At 42.7% G+C, this 21,684-nt stretch overlaps 1 protein-coding gene across 3 annotated transcripts in view; it reads right to left on the bottom strand.

Annotated features, from left to right (window-relative positions):
- rerea (arginine-glutamic acid dipeptide (RE) repeats a) overlaps positions 1-21,684 on the bottom strand; it is a 193,659-nt gene that overhangs the window by 106,397 nt on the left and 65,578 nt on the right. Inside the window, exon 1 of one of the 3 annotated variants that reach the window (XM_017487118.3) lies at positions 10,071-10,692. The exons of the other annotated variants lie outside the window; for them this stretch is intronic. The gene's annotated coding sequence lies outside the window, so the exon portion shown is untranslated. Of the gene's footprint in view, positions 1-10,070; positions 10,693-21,684 lie in introns of those variants that run through there. 3 annotated transcript variants of the gene reach the window in all.

Genomic DNA, 21,684 nt, shown 5'->3' with positions numbered 1-21,684 from the left:
CCTGTGAAGCTCTGGTGAGCTCCATGCCCAAGAGGGTTAAGGCAGTTCTGGAAAATAAGTGTGGCCACACAAAATATTGACCCTTTGGGCCCAATTTGGACATTTTCATATGGGGGTGTACTCACTTTTGTTGCCAGCGGCTTAGACATTAATGGCTGTGTGTTGAGTTATTTTTAGGGGACAGCAAATTTACACTGTTACACAAGCTGTACACTCACTACTTTACATTGTAGCATAGTGTCATTTCTTCAGTGTTGTCCCATTAAAAGATATAATCAAATATTTACAAAAATGTGAGGGGTATACTCACTTTTGTGAGATACTGTATACACACACATATACATATACACACATACATACACATACACATATATATATATATATATAAATAATGCTGTTGGTTAAGAGGTTTATTAGCAACAGTTTCATCGTTCACATGAGTGTCTCTGTGAAGGATCTCTCTTCCTACTCACACTGAGGATTTCTAACCAGTTAACGGTCAAAAGAATTTGCCCAAATTTGCATCCAGACAATAGACATGATATGCATATCTCCAAAACCACGCTTCCTTTATTTATGAAATTGTCCGCACCCTTCCCCCCCAGCTCAGTCTGAAAGCAAAACGGATTTGCACTGCGTGGACATGGAAATGATCCCTAATCAAACATGAACCTAAAAAGTGCCAATACTCCTGTAGCTGCTGCTTGTGCTCGAGAGAGAATTTGGCATGGAAAGTGGAGAGTGATGAAACGGTTTTGTGCTTTGGCCTTGTGGGTGGCTACTGTTGGGTGTGAACGCAGCTCCAGTGAACTCGGCATGCTTCAAAAAAGCTCCTAGGGTTGACCTACTGTACTGCACAGGTATTCTTGGACAGAGAACAAAAACGTTTTTTTTTTTTAGGCTCGGCGGGGAACGGCTCGAAGCCAGTCGGCTGAATTCCAGCACAGAAATAAAAAAAAGCCTATGAGGTGAGAGCTCAAAAGCACACAATCCTGAGATCTAGTGAAGAGCTTACTCATTGCTGAAGTGTTATTTACAACCACAGTGAATAACTTAAGCTTTATTACTACATCCTGTTATACAATCCTAAAAAGAAATGTACTATAAAAATGTACTAACCTGCTTACAGTAATCCAGTCTCAGTGTGTTTAGATCAATGTGTCACACTCCCCCCCCCCCCCCTCATTCTCTCTCTCTCTCTCTCTCTCTCTCTCTCTCTCACATACACACACACACACTTTACAGCTAAGCAGCCACTACCCACAAGCTGGTTGAAATTTGATAAGCACAAGCCTGGTAACTTTCAATGGTCACTAAACCCTCTCCACTAGCCCTGAGGGAGCACCCTATCAAGCGAAAATGCAAATGCTCTACTGCACCGCTGAGGTAAATGGCAGCTCGAGTGGATGAGCTGTGTAATACCACAATAGAATATGATTTTCGTTTTGTCATGATGAAGCCACTCGATGAAAGCACAGACCTACTGAGCCTCTTCCAAATCTCCACATGTGGCACCCCCACCCCTCCCCTCCACCACCTCCCCTGAATCTCTCATCTGTTCTCGCAATAACAGAAAAGATTTGACACATTAGAACACGCCTTATAAAACCCAATATTCAGAATGAACAGAATGCGTCTTAAGCACATATAAATACAGATACAAATAGGAGACAGGCTATTTACGGTTTGTTACCTTTATTTATTTTTAAATGTTCACAGGGCTTCTGGTTGAGCCCTGTGTGCATCAGGACTGGGATTTCAGGTTTTTTACTTTTATGCGGGCGTGAGCGAGTAGTTAGATACGAACCTCGCAAGACAAACAAAAAGCACATGAGCTTTTGGCACTGTCTGAACCATTTACAGTGTTTACCTATTCATCCTTAGTAACCGCCCTGTCTGGATCAAGGCAGTTTCAATTAGGCTACCAATTTGAAGATATTTTGGGAAATAGGGTCAAATAAAGTCGTTAGATAAGAGTGCAAATAAAAATAATGGGTGAGCAGGAATGAAAGAAAATCTTATTTTATCCAGGCCAGTGATGTATCTGAGGTCGATGAACTCACAGATTCACAGATCATGACGACAGTGCTGGCAATTTTGGATTTGGGGTGTTGGTTAAATCTGGATACAGATATTTGGAGTGTTAAGCAGACACAGACAGTTCAATTCTATTCGTATAGCACGTTTTACAACGGTCATTGTCTCAAAGCAGCTTAACAGAAATATAAAACACAGCATACAGATTTTAGGTGTGTGAATTTATCCCTGTTGAGCAAGCCGGTGGCGACAATGGCGAGGAAAAACTCCCTAAGATGATATGAGGAAGAAACCTTATGAGGAACCAGACTCGGAAGGGAACCCGTCCTCATCTGGGTGACAAAAGATGCGAAAGTAAAAGAAAGTTCATTATGGTTTTACATGAAGTCTTTGTTGAACTAGTTCACAGAGACATTTTGTTACCATGCAGATGTAGATTACAGGCCAAGAAAATCTCCACACAGGCACTGGAGGTTAAATTCAGGTCTCGGTGAACAAAAGCACGCAAACACTAAAGGCCTGGAGAATCAAAGCGGTATTAACCTCAATCTCGTTAATTAAAGCCAGCTACTGCAGCTCAGCAAAGACACTAAAATCAATTACCTCGTCGAGTACTGATCCATCACGTCGCTTGTTTACAATTTAATCCTGAACTTGTCAAAGCCATTATTTTCTTAATAACAACTTCCTTTCCAGGCTGCTTCGTCTTGAGCCTCATCTCTACGGGAGCAGAAAGGTCGTAAGCTTTCGTGCTCCCCGGGGCACAGCACGCCGCCGCTCTAATTATTCCTATGTATGAAATGACAAATGAAGTAGATCAAACCCAAGGTGCCAGGAGGCCTTATGATTTCTGCTCAGATGTATGGGTTAAAACCCGAGGTCGCTAACTGCGAGAAAGAAAAGCAAAACTAGTTAATGCCGTGTGACGATAATTACGTGGGTGACCTCTGAGAGGATCAAGCTGTTCCAATTGCAGAAGCTGATCTAATTGCAGTCGTCGTCTCACGTCTCACCAAAGGACAAGGAGAAGGAAAAAAAAAAATCTTACCTCTAGTATAATTGCCAGCTCATTCCACGCTGACAAAAACAATAAAATAGATTCCGCAGTCCCTGCGTCCGACCTCGAGAAAAACAATACCCTCAGCATCTGCCAGGAAAAGTACCCCCAAAACTAGTTAGCACTAGTGCACGGCGAAGATCAATGAGCAAATGATTAGCAAACGCACTCTTCACAGCATGCCAGTAATCATTGAGGAATCTCTCCTGCATTATTTACGGCCTAATGTATAATTCAGCGCTAACAGCAGATTTAATGCATAAATAAAGCCGTGGTGCGCTTACATTAAATGTTTACTCACTAAAACAGGATTCAGAGCTACAACCGTTTCAGCGGTGCGCCTCTCAAACTTTCAGACCCGTCATCTTTTTTTTTTTTTCCCCCCACACTGAAAACAGAAACATGCTTTCCAGGTTACTTTCATCTAAAAACCGAAGGTGAAGGATTCGAATGTGCTCGGCTGTCGGAAAGCAGACTAGAACGCTGAGAACACAAAAATAAAATAAACAATATTACGAGCTGTTAATGTGAACTGAATGTTTGCACAGCTTGAGATACGAGATTACTGAATAAGAGGCTTAAACTAGTGTCTTTACTACAGTTAAATAAAAATCGTGGATAGGGTTGACACCAAGGATAGTCTAAAGCGAGGCTAACAAATTTAAACGGACGAATCAGAAATGAATTAGCTAGCCCACTGGGTAAATAAAAGCTCCAGTGTGGTGTGCAGACTAGTCCCATGCTTTGGTTTGCCAAAAACCTAAATAACTTGCTTAAGAAGTAGGAACTAATGTAATGTAATAATTTGTGTCAAGTTTGTTAAACGCGTTAATACGGACTAACAGACGAAGTACATTTAAGGCATTTTAGCAGATGCCATTATCCAGTTATCCCCCTCTTTTTTTTTTTTATACAACTGAGCATTTGAGTGTTAAGGGCCTTGCTCAATTGCCCATGGTTGGGTGGTGCTGGGATTTGAACCCGCAACCTTCAGATCAAGTCCAATGTCTTATTATTGGCCTGTATAATCATCATGTAAATGGTAAATGGTCTGCACTTATATAGCGCTTTGATCCAAAGTGCTTTACACTGGTTCTCATTCTCACACACACACACACACACACACACACACACATACACACACCAATGGTAGCAGAGCTGCCATGCAAAGCGCTAACTTGCCATCGGGAGCAACTTGGGGTTCAGTGCCTTGCCCAAGGACACTTCGGAATGTGGAGTCATCTGAGCCGGGAATCGAACCGCCAACCCTACGATTAGAGGACAACCTGCTCTACCACCCATGTAGTGAGAGTACCCTCGGACGTACCCTCAGTGTCCAACGTTTCACATAAAAGATGTGTTCTGTCATTTCATTACAAGCAAATGCTATTTAAGTCTAAGGCTAGAGTATTTATTTTCTCTCTGTACGTTTTAAAACATACAAACTTTTGTTTTAACGGAAAAGCTTAACCTCGGAATTTACAACCTCCGACTAGGGAAACCTAAAGAAACCCCCCTTTTAACTCGCGATTCCTATTCGGTCTCCTCGACTCAAGAGTTCAGCAAGTGATGCCAAATCAGCATCGACGGTAAACAAAGTAGCACCTTTAAACGAGTTAATCTGTATATACAAGAATTTTGTAAATAAACAAACACTCGCCGCAGGTAGGGTTGTACACCTGCACACACAGAGGTCAAAAACCACCATTCTAGGAGGTAAGTTCAAAGCAGGATTCTACCACCACGTTGTTAAATCTACTTGTCCGCCAGGCAAGTACAAATTAAAAACTAATAGCCCGGATGTAAAATCTGCTTGTCCCAGGCACTCGGGCTACTGATTTGTTCACACTCGCCTTTAATGGTATTAACACATGAGGAGAGAAAGCAGTGCCTGTGACAGCTCAGCTCCTCTTTATTGCCTGCACTGTGCTGAATAAACATGTCTGGATTCCCCTTTCCTTTCCTCTTACTATTACAATTACAGAGGCAGAAAAAAAAAACCCCAAAAAACCCTCAAGCTGCTTCAGGGCTTATTAAAAAGATCAGCTTCGATTACCCCGACTGTTCCTCATCAACACACCGCCAACATTTACAGTCCACGTGGAACAAACGCGAAACGTTGTTCTGCTTTAAAATCGATCCGGAGCGATTCTGGATTCAGTGTTCGAGACCAAATTTGATCTCGAACTCCACGTGGCTGGAATTCACACGTCTCTCCGGTCTGTCTTGTTTGTGGTCTGACCTGTGTCCTGTCTCCCAGGCGATGAGCAAGCGTCTGTAGTTACTGTATCTATTGTTACAGCCGAGGTGCCAAGAAGGAGCTTACATTCTCGTAAACAAAGCACACGCTCCATACAGGGACACAATTAAGCCCTCGTTTAGGTGCGTTGCGTTTTACGAGCCAGGCTAACCTTTAATAGAGCGTGTAGATTTTTGCACACCAACCAGGCGTGTGGTAAATAAACCATGAAAGCAACCCTCCCCCTATCTATTCCCGACAGCTAAAAATCTGCGGCGCTTCAAAACCCAAGTTGAATTTCTGGCTTGACTGTGTCGAGCAGAGACAATCCACAAGACAACAGTGGAGCGAGGAGGTGCCAAAATGACATTAATTGCCCCTGGCCTTTCTGGAAATTCATTAAGCATAGCATTAACGGGCTGCGCTGTGCCACTGGCTCTCGAGGAGACGCGATGCCATTACAGGCGGGCAGACGTCGAGTCGCTTCTATCACGCCAGCAGATTAAATAACACGCCTCCCTGAGCCCTGTCAAACACTCAGCTGCCTCCGGTTTGTTAAGGAAAGCCTGTTTGCAGCACGACGCAATTCGATCCAAAAGTTTGCTTGATGCCTGTGTATAGAATGCTCAGGATGCATTTCATTTCTCAGAAACCTGACCTTTAGTGCTGTGTGTAAGCGCATTCAATATTTAAACGTGACATTCATGTCATCTTTGTACCATGAGTAAGTGTTTAACGATTTACATTCTCCGTTCCAAACGCGAGATCTTTTCACCTCATGATTCATGATTCAACATGATTCATTTTCACCTCAATAACATGCTTGCGTGTTTGCACTTCACGAAGCACACTTGATATTCTTATTGGCAGCTGCCGTGAAACGGACGACAGCTGTTAATGTACATTTGAGCATTAAACATTTACTAGGCTTTCTCCACTCGCCTTCAGACACGGAGACGGACGAGATAATCGGACGCCCTCGCTCCGAAAACGAAGCCGCACGCTACCACCGCGATTAGCTAGAAGATCTCTACGCCACTTTGGAGGCGTGACGTTCGACCTGCGCCTCACCGTCAGACATAAACAAATCCGATATTGGCGCGACCGAGCGCTGCCTTCAGAAACGCAGCGACTTGCTAATTCAATTATTCAGTGTGAGTAAACTGCTGGTTGACCTCTGGGGAGATCCTTAAATGCAGCGACACAGAAACTCAGTTCTCTCAAAAAAAAAAAAGAAAGTGAAAGGAAAAAAAAAAAAAAAGAAGAAGGTGAAAGGAAAAAAAAAAAAAAAAAAGACACACACACACACACACACACACACACACACACACACACACACACACACACACACAACAAAGCAGCAAGCAAATCCGGTTTCATATCCAAGCTAGAAAAAAAAAGCCCTGAAAACACTAGCTTTGTCATTATGAAAGCCAGAAGAAAAAGCACCCTACAGATATTTACTCACACATCCCACACATCTAAAATGCTCACGCACCATAAAATCACCTTCAAATCAGTAGCACGGATAACACCCCTGCTTTGTTTTACTCCACCAGATGTTATAGTGCTTTCCAGATTGTACTGTTTGACGTGCTACCGAACGCTCGACGTGGACGCACGGAGCTCAAACAATGAACGGTTCAGTACTCGAGTGATGCTTATGGATTTGGGGAAAACGGGATGAGGTTTCTTTCAGAGTAATACAAGACAATGAAAACATGCTGTGCCTTGCGCTGGCTTTCGGTTCCACTGTGGGAGTGCGCTCTCCAGATCTTTACCTCAGGCTATCCTCAAAGGCAAGCCTAACTGAGTTCACAAACGCTATACACACGTGTAAACTGAAGGATTAGGGTGAAATATTCTCCATTTAGTTATGATTTACCTACACTCACTGAAAACAAATGCTTCCTTGTCACTGGGGTGGTATCATCTTTCGCACCTTTTATATGGTAATGCGAATGCAGCATAACTGGAATACCCTTACAGGTACATTTCAATCAGGTACACCATACACACTTTTCCAGGTCAAATGTACAAAACCCTTCACAATATCACCCCGGTGACAATGAAGGGTACAGTTTAGTAACCTTTTTTTATCCAGATGTTTACAGAAAGGCAAATACCCTCCTCAAAAAGCGCTTATCTTCCAGCCATCACCCTGACTCATGCTTTGATGATGTTCTCTGCAGGAACTCGCACCAAAGCGTTCCAGCGTATCGCTGAAAGTGAGCGACTACCATTGAGTCTTTCATCTATACAGAACAACCAACACAACTGTTATCAGATGATGGAAAAATATGTTGTCTTTACAACTCCTACTCAAACCTCACACATGATGAACATGTATTGTGGTCTAAGATGTAAGAAGGATTTATTATAACCTATTATAAACAGTCATAATTGTATGAATTAGCCAGATAGTCGCCTACCAAAGAGTTCATGACGTGAATTACTGGGAAGAGAGAAATGATAAACATGCGAGAGAGAGAACAAGAAAACTATCGCAGATTAACGTCTCGGGGATTTCGATCTAAAGTTCGCTAGATTTATTCCCAGACAGAAAAGGCACTCGGGAGAACCAGCTTAGAACCACTTTATCGTGAAAGCCTCCATCTTCCAGGACGTGCTCGAGAGATACAATACGAATGTCGCTCGTCGTCTTTTAAGAGAGTTTTTTTCCCCCCGAAGGTCCACTGAGGCGACTTGTATGGTTTACGGTTTAGAGTGAAAAACCATCCTCTTTTCCAGAATGACATCATTGTGAGACCTTATGACTAGACCTTTTTTATGAATAGGGGGGAAAGTATATTGAGTATATTACATAGCAGAGTGTGTAAAAGAAGAAAGAAAGGAGGGGGGAGGGGGAAGAAAAAAAAACTGAGCAGAGTCTAGATGACATGCAAACCAAGTATGCTGGATAAAACAGTGATTACAGGGAAAAAGAAAACAAGACACTTCCCCCTCACACACGGGACTTGTAGACTGATATCAGATAAGCCCAACTGTGAAACAAATACTGTTTAAGATTAGCCTTCTCAACCATGTTGTTGGGGTTTTTTTTGGGTTTTTAATAACACCCACACTGCCATAGGCTTGACTAATCACACCCAGGCCACCGCAGGCCAAGGTTCACATGGTTTATTCAGCTCAGGGGAAGTGAGGCTGACTTGGCTGTCCTCGGCAGCCTCCAACTGGTCAAGCGAGTCCATCAAAACCCCCCTCGGGTTTGCAGTAAACAAATGGCTCTAACTCATCACTTCCAATCTCTGGAAGGCGGTGCATGGGGGAGGGACGCTTGAGTGTTATGAATGCTCATCAGAGACATGCCCGTTGGACTGAGTAGGTAGCTTTGTGGTTATTCTTAATATTAGTCATCTGAGCTCATTGGAGACCAGTATGTATGTATGTATGTATGTATGTGTATGTGTGTATATATAAAATCAAACTTCACACATTCTTCGAATAAGTCTCGCTTTGGGAAATTCTTCCAGTAAGGCTTCCCTTCGAAAAGGTCCCATGTGGAATCTCTTTAAAGAGAAGAACCCTTTTCCACTAAAACGTAACCCATGTACACTTGCTATAACGACAGCCGTGACCGTACACTGTTGCATAGTACTAATTAACTGCAAAGAAGTGTTGCTGTTGGGTTTTTTTTCCCTCCTTAAGTATTTGCATAAATGGAAAATCTTCCAAGGAGGATTTCTTTAGAAAAAGATCCAAGCAGATTCTCTTTTAAAAAAAAAAAAAAAAAAAAAAAAAAAAAAAAAAAAAAAACTCAAAACAATGCAAAGAACCAACAAAGAACCCTTATCCACCAAAAACCTAACCCGTATACACCTGATACATCAAGGATTGCATAGCACGACTTTATGCTAATACATATTTCTAAGAAATTACACACAAAAAACTAAGTAAAGTGTTTTTTTGTCCTGTTATGAGAAGCTCTAAGAATTCTTTAAGGATAAGGAAAGTTTCCTTACAAGGGTTCCAAGCGGCTTGTGTTTAGAAAGATGGAAACTTCGCAAAGAACCCCAAAAACAGAGTTATCCAAAACATGGGTCTTTCAGAAAAGGCATTTAACCTTTTATAAATGCTTCAAACACAAGAACCCTCGTTTCAAAGGGTTAAAAGTGGAACAGAACAGCAGTGAAGTTTGGTCTTTCTGTTTAAACCATGAGGTTCTCACAGGTTAGGTTTCTCCAACGGAGGTTCTTCAAAGAATTTTATATTTCCGTTATTTCTTTTCCTACTAAAAATTGTTCCTCTGTGTGGGTTCTAAAGACAATGTCCTTCAAAGGAACCTTCTGTAAACAAAACAACAACATTTTAATGGTTTCCACCGAACTAACACATGACCATTGTAAAGGTTAAAAGGTTAAATCTAGAACAGTACTCTCTCTAGCCTTGGTCTGTCTTTCCGTGGAAACCCTTGAATGTTTAGCTATTTAAATAAAATAAAATAATAATAATAATAAAAAAAGGTTTCTCTGTTTCTCTGAAGGAGAGGTTTTTCCTTATAAACATCCAAAAAAAAACTCTTCTTTTTTTTCCAGACATTCAAAGCTCGTTTCCTTTTCACTGAAAAAATACAAGGTGAAAAGTTGATTCGGAGTGCAGCGCGTGCTTTGAAGTTAGTAATGTTAGCCAGTATTGCTAACATTCCCTCAGTATCCCCCCCCCCCCCCCCCTTCAACCCCCCCGCTCCCCTCTCCCCACTGTATTAGAAGTACTCACCCCGCCAGTCTGGTGGTCTCCAAGTTCCGATGGACAGCTTCAAACCACTTCGTACCGTAAATAATCCCCGTTGTTGTTTTTTTTTTTCTCCCTTATGGAAAGAAAGAAAGAAAGAAGCCCCACTACTCCCTCCTCGGGCCGGGCCCGAATCCAAGCGCGCGGAGCTGAGCGGGTCTCGCGCAGCCACTTTATCCTACATGCGGATGGGAAACAGGCTCACGCGCTCAACAAAAGAGCGAACTCGTTTCCCTCAAACACTCGCCTCTGGTGAACAAAAACACACACGCATACGCGCGCGCACACATACACACACGCGCGCGCACACACACACACACACATACATACACACACACACATACACACACACACACGGCGGAGCTCCTTCCTCGTCTTCCGTTTCACCGCGTGATAAACTCCGAAATGTTTGAGAAACGGCGCGGTAGTTCGAGGCGAGGAAATCACCGAGTTCGCCGCTTACACACTCCGCTTCCTTTTTTCACACACACACACGCACGCACACACTCACTCACACTCTCCCTCTCATATGCGCGCACACACATAGCTCTCTCTCTCTCTCTCTCTCTTTCAGCTGTTCACCAGACGCATCCACATGGCTGACCTACTAGTCTTTCTTTATCCAGACACTATGAAGGAGAATTACACCACCCTCCCTCCCCCACACCACACCTCACACGACACTAAAACACGGACTGGATCCCAATTAGCGCGCGCACAAAAGCGTCATGATTGATGCGCCGGTAAAAGCGAGATGATCAACTACTGCCACAGTGAACTGCAGTAAATGAGCATTAACGCTCTGCAACACCAGGCACGTACACGTACACACACACACACACACACACCCCAAACGGCATTTAAAGCATGCCGCTGATTAAATAATGTAAGTGAGGCATGCATTCCGCGCATTGATTTGTCTCGTGTGTGTATGTGTGCGCTCGAGTGTGTGAGAGAGAAAGTGTGTGTGTGTGTGTAATAGCTGATGAACGGCGCGCCTTTATGATCCTGTTGTAAATGGTGATGACAAACAAAGGCTGCAAATTCCACATGCATACGTGGATTCAATTTGGTTCCTGGATAGCATTTAAATCTAAAGGTTAGGTACACTTAAAAAAAAGGGGGGGGGGGGGGGGGGGTGTTCCTTCAAGGGGTCTTGGCTTGATTAACATGGTTGGTTCTAGCTTTCTTTGTGAAAAGAAACTCCTCTGTTGGAGGGTTCTTAAAAAAAAAAAAAAAAAAAAAAACTGGGGATTTTCCCAGAGAGACTAACAAAAGAAACCCCTAGGGAGGCCAATTTAACCAAATCTGATATGACAATGATGTAGAGCACGTGACCTTACATTATTACATAGTACTAAGTAACTTATTATACATAATGTGGTGGTTTTTTTTTTTTATTCTATGTAGAATCTCACAAAAGAGGACCCCCCCCCAATCTCTTTCAAAAATACACACACAAAGAACCTATGAAGAACTCTTTACTATCGAATACATTTAACCCATATAAATCTGACGGTGTACCATGTGACCTTTATGCTGCGTTCGACTCTGAGTCCTCCATAAAAACATTCAAAGTAGACTCTCTTGAGAAAGCTGGAAAATACACCACGAACACATCGGGAATCCTTTTTCTTCCTATATAAAAAGGCAACACTACAATAAGAGCCAGGGGGGTGTAAACTTTTGAAAAGGATAAACTAACAAGTGTAAACTGTTTTTTTTTTTTTCCTGTTTAGTACTGCCCTTCAGAATCTACACAAGATATTTACATGTTTCCCAGAAGACAAAGAACAATTTACACCCATCATCCTGTTCAAAAGTTTACACCCCCCCACCCCCACCCCGATCTTAATGTATCGTGTTGCCTAATTGAGCATCAGTGAATGTTTGCACCTTTTGTAATAGTTGTGTACGAGTCCCTCAGTTATCCTCAGTGTGAAAAGATGGAACTCAATCATATAGCCAGTGTTGGAAAGGGGTCAAACATGCAGAAGATGCTGGAAAAGCAAATATGGTGCAGGACCTGCACATAAACGAGCATTTGAGAGTTCCCAAAAAAAACACACAAAAAAAAACTCAAATTCGGAAATACATTTTATATTCCCATTCCAAATCATTTAAAACTGTTCACTGGCATATAATTTAGTAAAAACAAACAACACTAATGATATCGAAGACATTTCAAGAAATCCTGGAATCAAAACGGACCGTTTTTCACCCCGTCAGTTCATGTCACTTGGTCATGTGGTGCACAAACTACCAGTTATAAAACTGTAATTATTTTCACGTCACGTCTCTAAACGAGAGCTCTAGATCTGATCTCTCAGCCACCTTTGTTGGTGCATCGTAGATGTCCTGCTCACTATATTCCTACCGATTTAATCGTTCTACAGTAAACGCACAGTGGTTTTAAATGCAACTGCTTTGTCTCGTCTGGTCAGAATGTAATCAGCTAGAAACAAAGGCTATTTGCAGGATGAAGGCGGCCCTCCTCGCCGACCAGCACACAGCACATATTTAAGGAGGCAGCCAAGATCAATAGGAATCAGGTTTGGTGTAGTGTAGAGCCCTTTATTGTGCTGCAAAGCATGTAGCTTGTCAGGTTTTCAAAAGGAGGAGGTGTCCCTTGTGATCCCAGCGCTGGCAAACGCTCTCCAGCTCCAGGGAAGCCAGAGACATTGTGACTCCTGTTCTCCTGACAATTCTCAGCTCAGCCCTCACACACACACAGTCTCACTCACATGTGGGCATGTGCATGTGTACGTGCAAGCGCTCTCTCTCTCACTCACACACACACACACACACACACACACACACAGCAGGCTGCCTCCTCCCTCCCAGTGAACGTTTGGGCTGCACATTCAAGCATATTTATTACATTTACTCAAGTGCGTCCTTATTTATTTCTCCTTACCAGCCTGGTCCCGACAGTATAGAATGAGCTCAACAGGAAACCCGAGTCACTCACTGATGCGGAATTCACTGAGCAAGAGGAAGCTATTTAGAGAATGCACTTTTCAAAGGAGATACCAATTGTCGCTCTCGGGCTGCCAATACAAGATTAGCTTCTAGCACGAGGGCGGGCAGGCGGGGGAGGGCTTGTGATGGGGAATTGGTCCAGTTTGGAGTTTGGGGGTGAGGAAGAGACAGTGGTGTGTTTGACATGGCTGCAGACTGTCAATTACTGTACCTGCTGAAGAAGGAGTGGGGGGGCGAGAAAGAGAAAAAAAAAAAAGAAAAAAAAAAAAAAAGGTGTGGACACAATGAGAGAAGAAATGAAAACATTGAAATACCTCGAGCACTGGTGCGTATAACGGGACTCGAATCAAGTATATGAACACGGTGACGTGCCACAGAACACGGCGGAATAGTAAGACACTTAAACTGCTGTTATAAATCTTCGGTAAAAGCACAAGCACAAAGGGACCCAAAAAAAAAAAAGAGAAGCTTTTTAGCTGGTTATAGGACTGGGATTGTTTTAAGAATGAACACTTTGCATTTCCTGCACTCTTGCGTCTCTTGACACAGCCTCCAGCAAGGCAGAGATCCTATTATCAAGCGGATGAGAACTCCACCTCCAGGATTTCACAGCTCCTCTGTTCATCACGCGTGCCTGTCATCTTGGGCACCATTAAGCGATAATAGAAGGAGACAACCAGTGCAGTTACAAGCAAAGCACTCCACATTCTACAGGCCTAAGCATGTATCAGGGAAAATGACTGGAGTCTATTCAGTGTATTCAACACACAATCGCAATATCTCTACTGCTCCTCTCTGCCCATCGCTGCCGTCATACTCACTGGCCTCTTTGTTGGGTATCTAAAAGACGCAATCGATGTCCGACTGAAAGAATAACTCCTAACAGATGAGAGGTTTGGTCGGCAGATGGTAGATATCAAGCTTCTAAAAAGGGAACGCGAACGAGCAACGTGGAGGGGATGCTTCGATTTTTCATCTCCGTACATTTCTCTTGTGAAAACAAAAGCTGGGCAGCAACACTAAAAGGGAAGAAAAAAAAAACAACAACAAAAAAAAAACAAACAAACATACCATTCAGTCTTCAAGCTCCTCTTCAGATTTGTGTCAGCCTCGTTCGAAAATGAGACGCCATGCTGATTTTCATACAATTACGCACAAAGTCTACAGTGCTCTGAAATACAAATAAGTGAGCCAGTAGCTGAAACAAGAGAGAAGAAGAAGAAGAGAAAAGGGGGGGGGGGGGGGGGCAACAAAAAAAAAAAACAGAGGTGACATGGATGAGTGAGCCAGGCTTGTGAGCGCCTTGGCAAGCCTCAGAGGGCTTGGCCCCTTAAGCACTCCCATCTAGTAACTTCATTTAATACATTCAGCAGGGATCTGCAGACAAGTGGAGAATGGAGACAGATCCTCCATTCTGACCGAGAGGAAAAGAGCGAGAGTGAGAGAGAGAGAGAGAAATGGAAAGATTCACAGCAGTCCTTCCTGTTTAAGAGATTTACGATATGGTGCTAAAGACAGCGTGACGAAATAAAACAATGGTTTAAAGCCTGGATGTGGAAAAGGTGTTCGTTGTATAAACAATCAATGTTCTGCGTAGCCTTAAGGAAAAATGTCTGCTGTGGACTCTGCAGTTTCAAGGCAAGACTAAACAATGGGAGTCCAGTTTGGTGTGTGTGTGTGTGTGTGTGTGTGTGTGTGTGTGTGTGTGTGTGTGTGTGTGTGTGTGTGTGAGATGATCACAGTGCCGCTGTTCTTCACTGCTCGCTCGCTTTTCTTTGCCAGGGCTCATATTCACACTCTGATGTTGCTGTCAGGAACAAACTCTCAGGTTTCCCTACAAGAGACACAAGCAACTTCTATTCACATTTACTTTTCCTTTGCCTACACACACACACACACACACGCACACACGCACACACACAGATCATCCGCTGACAGTTTCTCTCCACAAAAGCTTGACTTCAATTTACCAACTGCCATTTTAGCATTGAGGCCCTTCACGGGCAGGAGACGCTTTTTGCAAAGCACTGAGGTCGAGTTCGAGACAAACCACAGAGCTAAGAGAAATGTCTCACAGCCTATGACCAGACGTGTGAGAAAACACCTGGAAGTGCCACACAAACATCTAGAAAGCTCTTAAAATAAACAGTACGAGCTCCGTCCTCTTAAACGGCGACACGTAAAGGGACTGGCTTCGCTCTCGTCAGAATTAAACATATTGTTAAAGCCAAGGTCTGTTTCAGCTCAAACGGAGAGGCGTTGTCTTACACGGCCTCATTACCGCGTCTCCAAAATAAGCCATGTTCTTAGACAAGCACTAACCCAAACATTACAGCTCTCCCATTTCAAACAGTCACTTAGGAGATAACTGCCCGACCAACCTGCTATTTAACATCATAAACACAGCGCAGAGAAAAGAGCACGACAAAAAGAAATGCTCGCTTTCGTCAAGATCTCTCTCTCGCTCGTTCATTCGTTCGCTTCGCCTCTTGGGTCGGTCCCGGAAAACCCCGTACCCTGCGACGCTCGCTGCACGCTGGCTTTATTTATTGCATATGACCTCGCGAGGATTCATCTCCCGTGTGGCAGCTAAACACTGAAACCACCGCATGAGGAAAAAGCAGAGTAAGCACAAGGCGTTCCAGATGTGTGCTTGTCACCTGGCAAACAAATTAGATCATAGCATGTGAATGGGAAGCCTGTCTGCGCGTGTCGCGTGTAACAACACAGACGAGAGCTCGCTGCCGCGCGTACGGCCTCTCGGCTCGCCTGTTTCCCAGCCCTCGAACACCGGCTCGTACACAAGGCCTAAATAAGCGGTTAGTTCTTAAAAATAAACAGCGGTGCTCGCCCAGATTCACACACAAGCACGCCACGGTTAGAGAGGATCTGCAAAAGCCACTGTGTGGAGAGGCTTGAATTTTCTCTTTGTTTGCCAGCTGTAAATGGCCCATTAGGGAACTGACTCCTCCCTCCCTCTTTCCTTTTCACTCCCTCAATATAGACACACACACACACACACGTATACACATACTCTTCCTCAGGTGCTACTTTACTCTCTATATTCAGAGCACTCGTTTGGACAGTCTCGAGGCAAAAACTGCAGCGTAATTATTTCAAAGAGGAAAAAAAAAAAATAAATAAAAAAATAAAAAAAAACAGGCAGTGGGTGTGAGTCTGTTCTATATTCAACATCCAGGCCGGAAAAAAATATTTCAGTGCTTTTCAAATGGTAAGCATCTGCACAAGATTAGTTGGGGGGGGGGCCCCACACACAAACACACACTGGTAGGGAAAAAAAAAAAAAAAAAAAAGTAAACAGTACACAAAGTCTTCATCCATTAAGCACCTACACTTACACAAATTCATGAGATTTCCTAAACACTCCAGAAAGTTCTGGAGAGACATGAAGAGAGGCCGCTGCTAACACCACTGCTGCCCAGATTCATTACATAAAAGCAAGAGGCTGGCATGTGTTTAACAGCATGCATCTCTCAGTCTGCCACCTCATGGACACCGGGAAGAAGCACACCGCTAACTCGACCTCGAATAGTGCTATCTGGCTTAGCAAAATTCCTCATGATCTTGTGTTGTCACTATCACCAAGTATGCCGGGTTGTAGCCGAGTACTGAATTTGTTCGCTCAGGTACTAAGTGAGCTGAGCTGGAACACGTGGGTGGAGCTTATAATAGCAGACACTGTCGATTGGTCAAAATCAAACGGCACAGAATCGCCCTGAGTCGCGAAAACATCCAGCAGTGTAGTGACTTCCTGCCAAAGTGAATTCCCTGGCGCATTTAAAGGCATCGATACAATTTTATACGGCGCTGCTGAAGTCTCAGAAGGCGTTGATTCATTTTCTATAAAACGCCCGGCACTGACATTAATGCCAGCCGTACGTCAAATGTCTTCAAATTCAGGTTTATATGAATGTGCTCGTTCTACAGGGCGTCCCCAAAGTTTCCATGCGCAGGGGAAATTAACTTGTACGCAAAACGTCTTCCAAAAATGTTCATGCTTAGTTTAAATAATACATTATAATAATCATCGTCGTGGCTGGATCGGGAAGCTGGCGCAAGGTCGCGATGGACTTTAACAGGAAACGTGGCGAGCACATCTCACACACACACACACGACACTGTTGCCAAACTCATTAACGAATTCAAAATGACTGGAAGTGTTGAGGACTGACCGAGAAGTGGACGTCCACCAACATCCACTGACGAAGACATAGTCCCCTGTGTGTGGGGACTTTTGGACACCCTGTAGTACGTTATCATTTCTATAGTAACAGCTCGTTCACAGGGAATCGTTTGGCGGACGATCTACGTGATCTAAGGAGATGTTATTTAACATTTAAGGAAAGGGTCTCGTGTATGAGCGCTTTGTAACAGTCAGTGAGTTTTCCACCACAGGGAGGCTGTTTAGAGCTTCTTAAGTGCTAACAGGAAGTAACATCTCGTGGACAAATATCTGTGGTAGAAGAGGAATGAAAGAGTTTGGGATGTGCTGCTATAAGAAAATATAATCTGCTTCAGGGTGTCATCAGTAAACCCACTTCGCTTTGGGCAGTGTCTTATTACTATCCAGCTCGTCTGTCATCCAAGTACAATCCGCCTCTTCTAATTAGGGCCAATCCCAAATGGCTTGCTAGTCACTTAGTTTGCACTCTATATACGCTACAACATAATGGAACTGTGCACCCTCCTTAGTGCTCTTCCATGCAGTTAGAACAGAATTCGAGCTTCAGCCAAGGAGAACGTATAGCCCTATGTTTTGTTGAATGAAGTTAATGATGTCTGTTCTACATCTAAAGTATTGACACCCTTAATTTAATTAAACATTCGTTTAAAAAAAAATTTGAGCTGCACCGATGTGTCAGCCGATCATCGGTATCGGACAACGAAGGCAATTTTCCACAGTTTAGAAACTTCCGATCAGGGCCGATTATATCCTGTCAATCAAAAGAGGGCGGGAAAACTCAGATTTCGTGCTGTGTGTAAAGATGATGTCTCTTGGGTGACAATGATGACAAAACTGCAGTTTGTAAACTCTGCTCTGCTAAAATTTTACACCGGACGCTGCAGCAGTGAAGCGGGAGTTTCGGCATTGAGACTAATTTTCTTTTTCTGCGCCGCTCGAGCTGAATTAAAGCACCAGTACACCGTTGAAAGATTTAAATGAAGATGGTCTGACAAAAAAGTAGTGTGTGTGTATATGTGTGTGTGTGTGTGTATATATATATATATATATATATATATATATATATATATATATATATATATATATATATATATATATATATAATGTATGTATATACATACATACATACATACATACACACACACACGTACATATATTTTTGTAGAGTAGTACAGGGGTTCCCAAACTTTTCCAGGGCAAGGCCCCTCAAACGGCATTAACATTTGACCGAGGCCCCTCTTTTGCAAGATGTCTTTAAAACACATTAAAAATACAGACTTGTGAATATATCTCCCTTTTTTATATTAATAATTACATCTTACATCTTTACATTACATTATATTAGGAATTTATTTTGTTTGTGTGTGTTTGTGTGTGTGTGTGTGTGTGTGTGTGTGTGTGTGTGTGTGGTTGTCTGAGTGTGAGAATTTATTTTTCACACCCCCGGGCGCCCCCACTTTAAAAACCACTGGAGTATTATATTTCATATCCAGTTAATGTCAATATTTTAAAAAGTTTATATTATATATGACCAGTTTGATGTTCAGAGATGAAGTAGAAATGCTTTTGTTTGAGGTGAGTGAATGTGAGACTAACAGGAGGATTTTTAGAATTCAGTCAATGTTGATATGAATTACTAATATTCAATAAGTTAAGAAATCTTAATCTTCAGAATTGAGTTCATGTGTTAATGTGAGTAATGTGTTTTCTCTTTATGAGACCAGTTACTGGAAAACAACTTGTTGAAATGGAGAGAATAAAGTTTTTATTTGCATTTCTTTCAGAATTGTGGAATTAATTATTATTCATTTAAAAGAAGGTATAAAAGGCAGAACTATCGGTATCGGCCGAGAAACTTAGTATAGGTGCATCTCTAAAAATAATAATAATAATTTCTTTAAAAAAAAAAAAAGTTTGCTCATTAATCATTCCTGTTAGTTGTCACCTAAAAACCTCCAGCAAAACTCTTCGTACGTTGACGGGTAGCACTTAACCAGAGGAAATAGACAGCCCTGTTTTCTGATTTGTTACAGGTTGCTGATTTGCCATGAAGTTTAATGGAAAACTGTTAAATGTGCATTGTGTGCCTGTGTGAGAGAGTGTAATTAGAGGATATAAATACATATCTGTACAGAGAGTTTCAGAGCAAGACTTTAGAGCAGGAAGGGGGTGATTTAAAGCATGCTGTTAGTGACTCATTGTTTACCATGTACTGTAAGCGATAACATGCTCCGATACTATCAAACGAGTCATATGGGCTTAAGTGACTCACAAACCACACGTACAAGTATTACACAGTATTCTCCTCTGTGCTTTTTTTTTTTTTTTTAAACTGACTGGAATTGATTAAAGCAATTAACAGCTTGCTGAATTGCTTCCAGAATATGAACGTTCGCTGGTGGTTAAAGAAAACAGAGGCGACAGACACCTTTGAGGTGGCCAGATGGGTTGAACAGCTTTAAGATCGAGCGCTTAAGCCAAAACATTAAGGCCATTGTTGGGCAATTAAGTGGCCTCAGGAGTGTTTTTGTTTGAATAGCACTTGCGTCTTAGGCTGCAGTAACCAACTGCGCTGCCATTATTATGCTGATCGGGGCCACTGCTGACGACATGTTAATTTCCTGCGAGTCCACCAGGTTTTTATGTCGCGCAGGCTGCGGACGCGCCAGCGCAAGAGCTGGGAGCTCACAGTGAGATGCGTCAGAGTTATGGAGAATTATGTACGATCAAAACAAAGGGGAGGAAAGTTTCAACCTGTTTGGAGAGACGGCGCTCAGCGGGAGCCACAGAGACGTTATTGTTTTCCCGGGCTGCAGGTACGTTCCAGCAAACGGAGAAAACAAAGCAAGCGACGTTAGCGACACCAGCAGCGTGAGAGACTTCCACACCTGGCCTACTTCAAAACTGACATCTTTCACGCTTCTTTCAACGTTTGTTTGTGCTCCTCGTGTGCATATGGGCATGAATGTAAAAAAAACAACAACAAAAAAACAAACAAACAAACAAACAAAAAAAACCCATCATCTCCAGCGCACACAGCTTTTTCACAGCCGCTATCGATTCCGAACGCTGAACCTCGGGTTCACCTTGTCCGGCAGATATCGAGCAGAAACACAAAAGCTGACTTTGTTTTAACTCAATGGACAGCTGGGTGAGCACAGCCTGCATGCAGAACTGGTATTTCAGATACACAGGCAAGGGCCTGAGGCGTGACTACTCTCTCAGCTATTAATAAAACATTTCAGTTCAAAAAGTCACGCAAAACTCAATAAAAACATTACAGCATCAGGATTGTGCAAAGCTCTGTCTGGTATCAGTGATTCTCTGTCTGTCACCAGCAGACAAAGCAGAATATTAAGGGAAAATGTTCTTTGTTTTGGTTCATGATTTTGCTCTGACTTAGCATTTGGGCTGTGCTTGGTGACACTGACTACACTGACATGGACAGCAGTAATCTAATTATTGACCTTATTCTGAATAAGACAATATTGTGATTAAGGTGTTTACATGAGTCGCTTTTAGAATACCCCTTTCATGTTCAGGTTTTACATGTTATAGGACATAGATCGATTAACGGCACACGTCATTACGTCCCCACGCCACGCCGTCCCCTCCAGAATTTCACGTATTGACACACAGCTGGTCTTCGTTATGGAACCGTATACAGTTTTGGATGTTTTTATTTTTAATTTTATAAAAGCTTCAAGTGCAGTTAATTATTTGTCATGCTGTACGTGCAAACAGACAACTGCTTGAAGCCGTGGGCTGCGTCCCAAACCGTGTACTTTCCGAAATACATGTATTTCACCTACCATATAGCAGGTAAGTACGCTATTTCGGACGCAGCCGTGCTCTCTTATTTACCGTCAAACGGTTGAGCGCCGCCGTGTGTACGTGTCCTGTCGCAAAATGTGGTGAAAACTCCCACACGACGTTAATATTGTGATTAAGGTGTGTACATGTCTGTACTGCGCTTCCATAACGAGACTAAAACAGGAATACTCCACGTCTTAATTCCATTTGTGTTTACTTCGAGTATGACTTTAGTCGGATTAAGGTCATCAGTAATCGCTGTTTACATGCTAGTTTCTTAATCACAGTATCGTCTTAATCGGGTTAATATTGGATTATTGTTGTCCATGTAAACGCACTGAATGTCAGCTGAGTATAGTTAGTTTGAGATTGGCCTCGATGAAGCCCGTCAGATCATTTACTGTTTGTGCTGAATTATTTTTATTGGCCATAATGTAAAAATCCAGGTGTGGAAGGTCAAAGGTTATGTTCTTTGGATGTGGACAACTATTGACGTCTGTAACATCTTCACAAGTGACAAAACAACTGCAATATACAATCATCCATGACCTGCACGTGTGTTTTTTGGGCGTAGCGGTACCACTATTACTTGTAACTGGA

Source organism: Ictalurus punctatus, chromosome 15, assembly GCF_001660625.3.
Source record: "Ictalurus punctatus breed USDA103 chromosome 15, Coco_2.0, whole genome shotgun sequence".
Classification (NCBI taxonomy): domain Eukaryota; kingdom Metazoa; phylum Chordata; class Actinopteri; order Siluriformes; family Ictaluridae; genus Ictalurus; species Ictalurus punctatus.
This window is presented reverse-complemented; position numbering and strand designations above follow the sequence as displayed.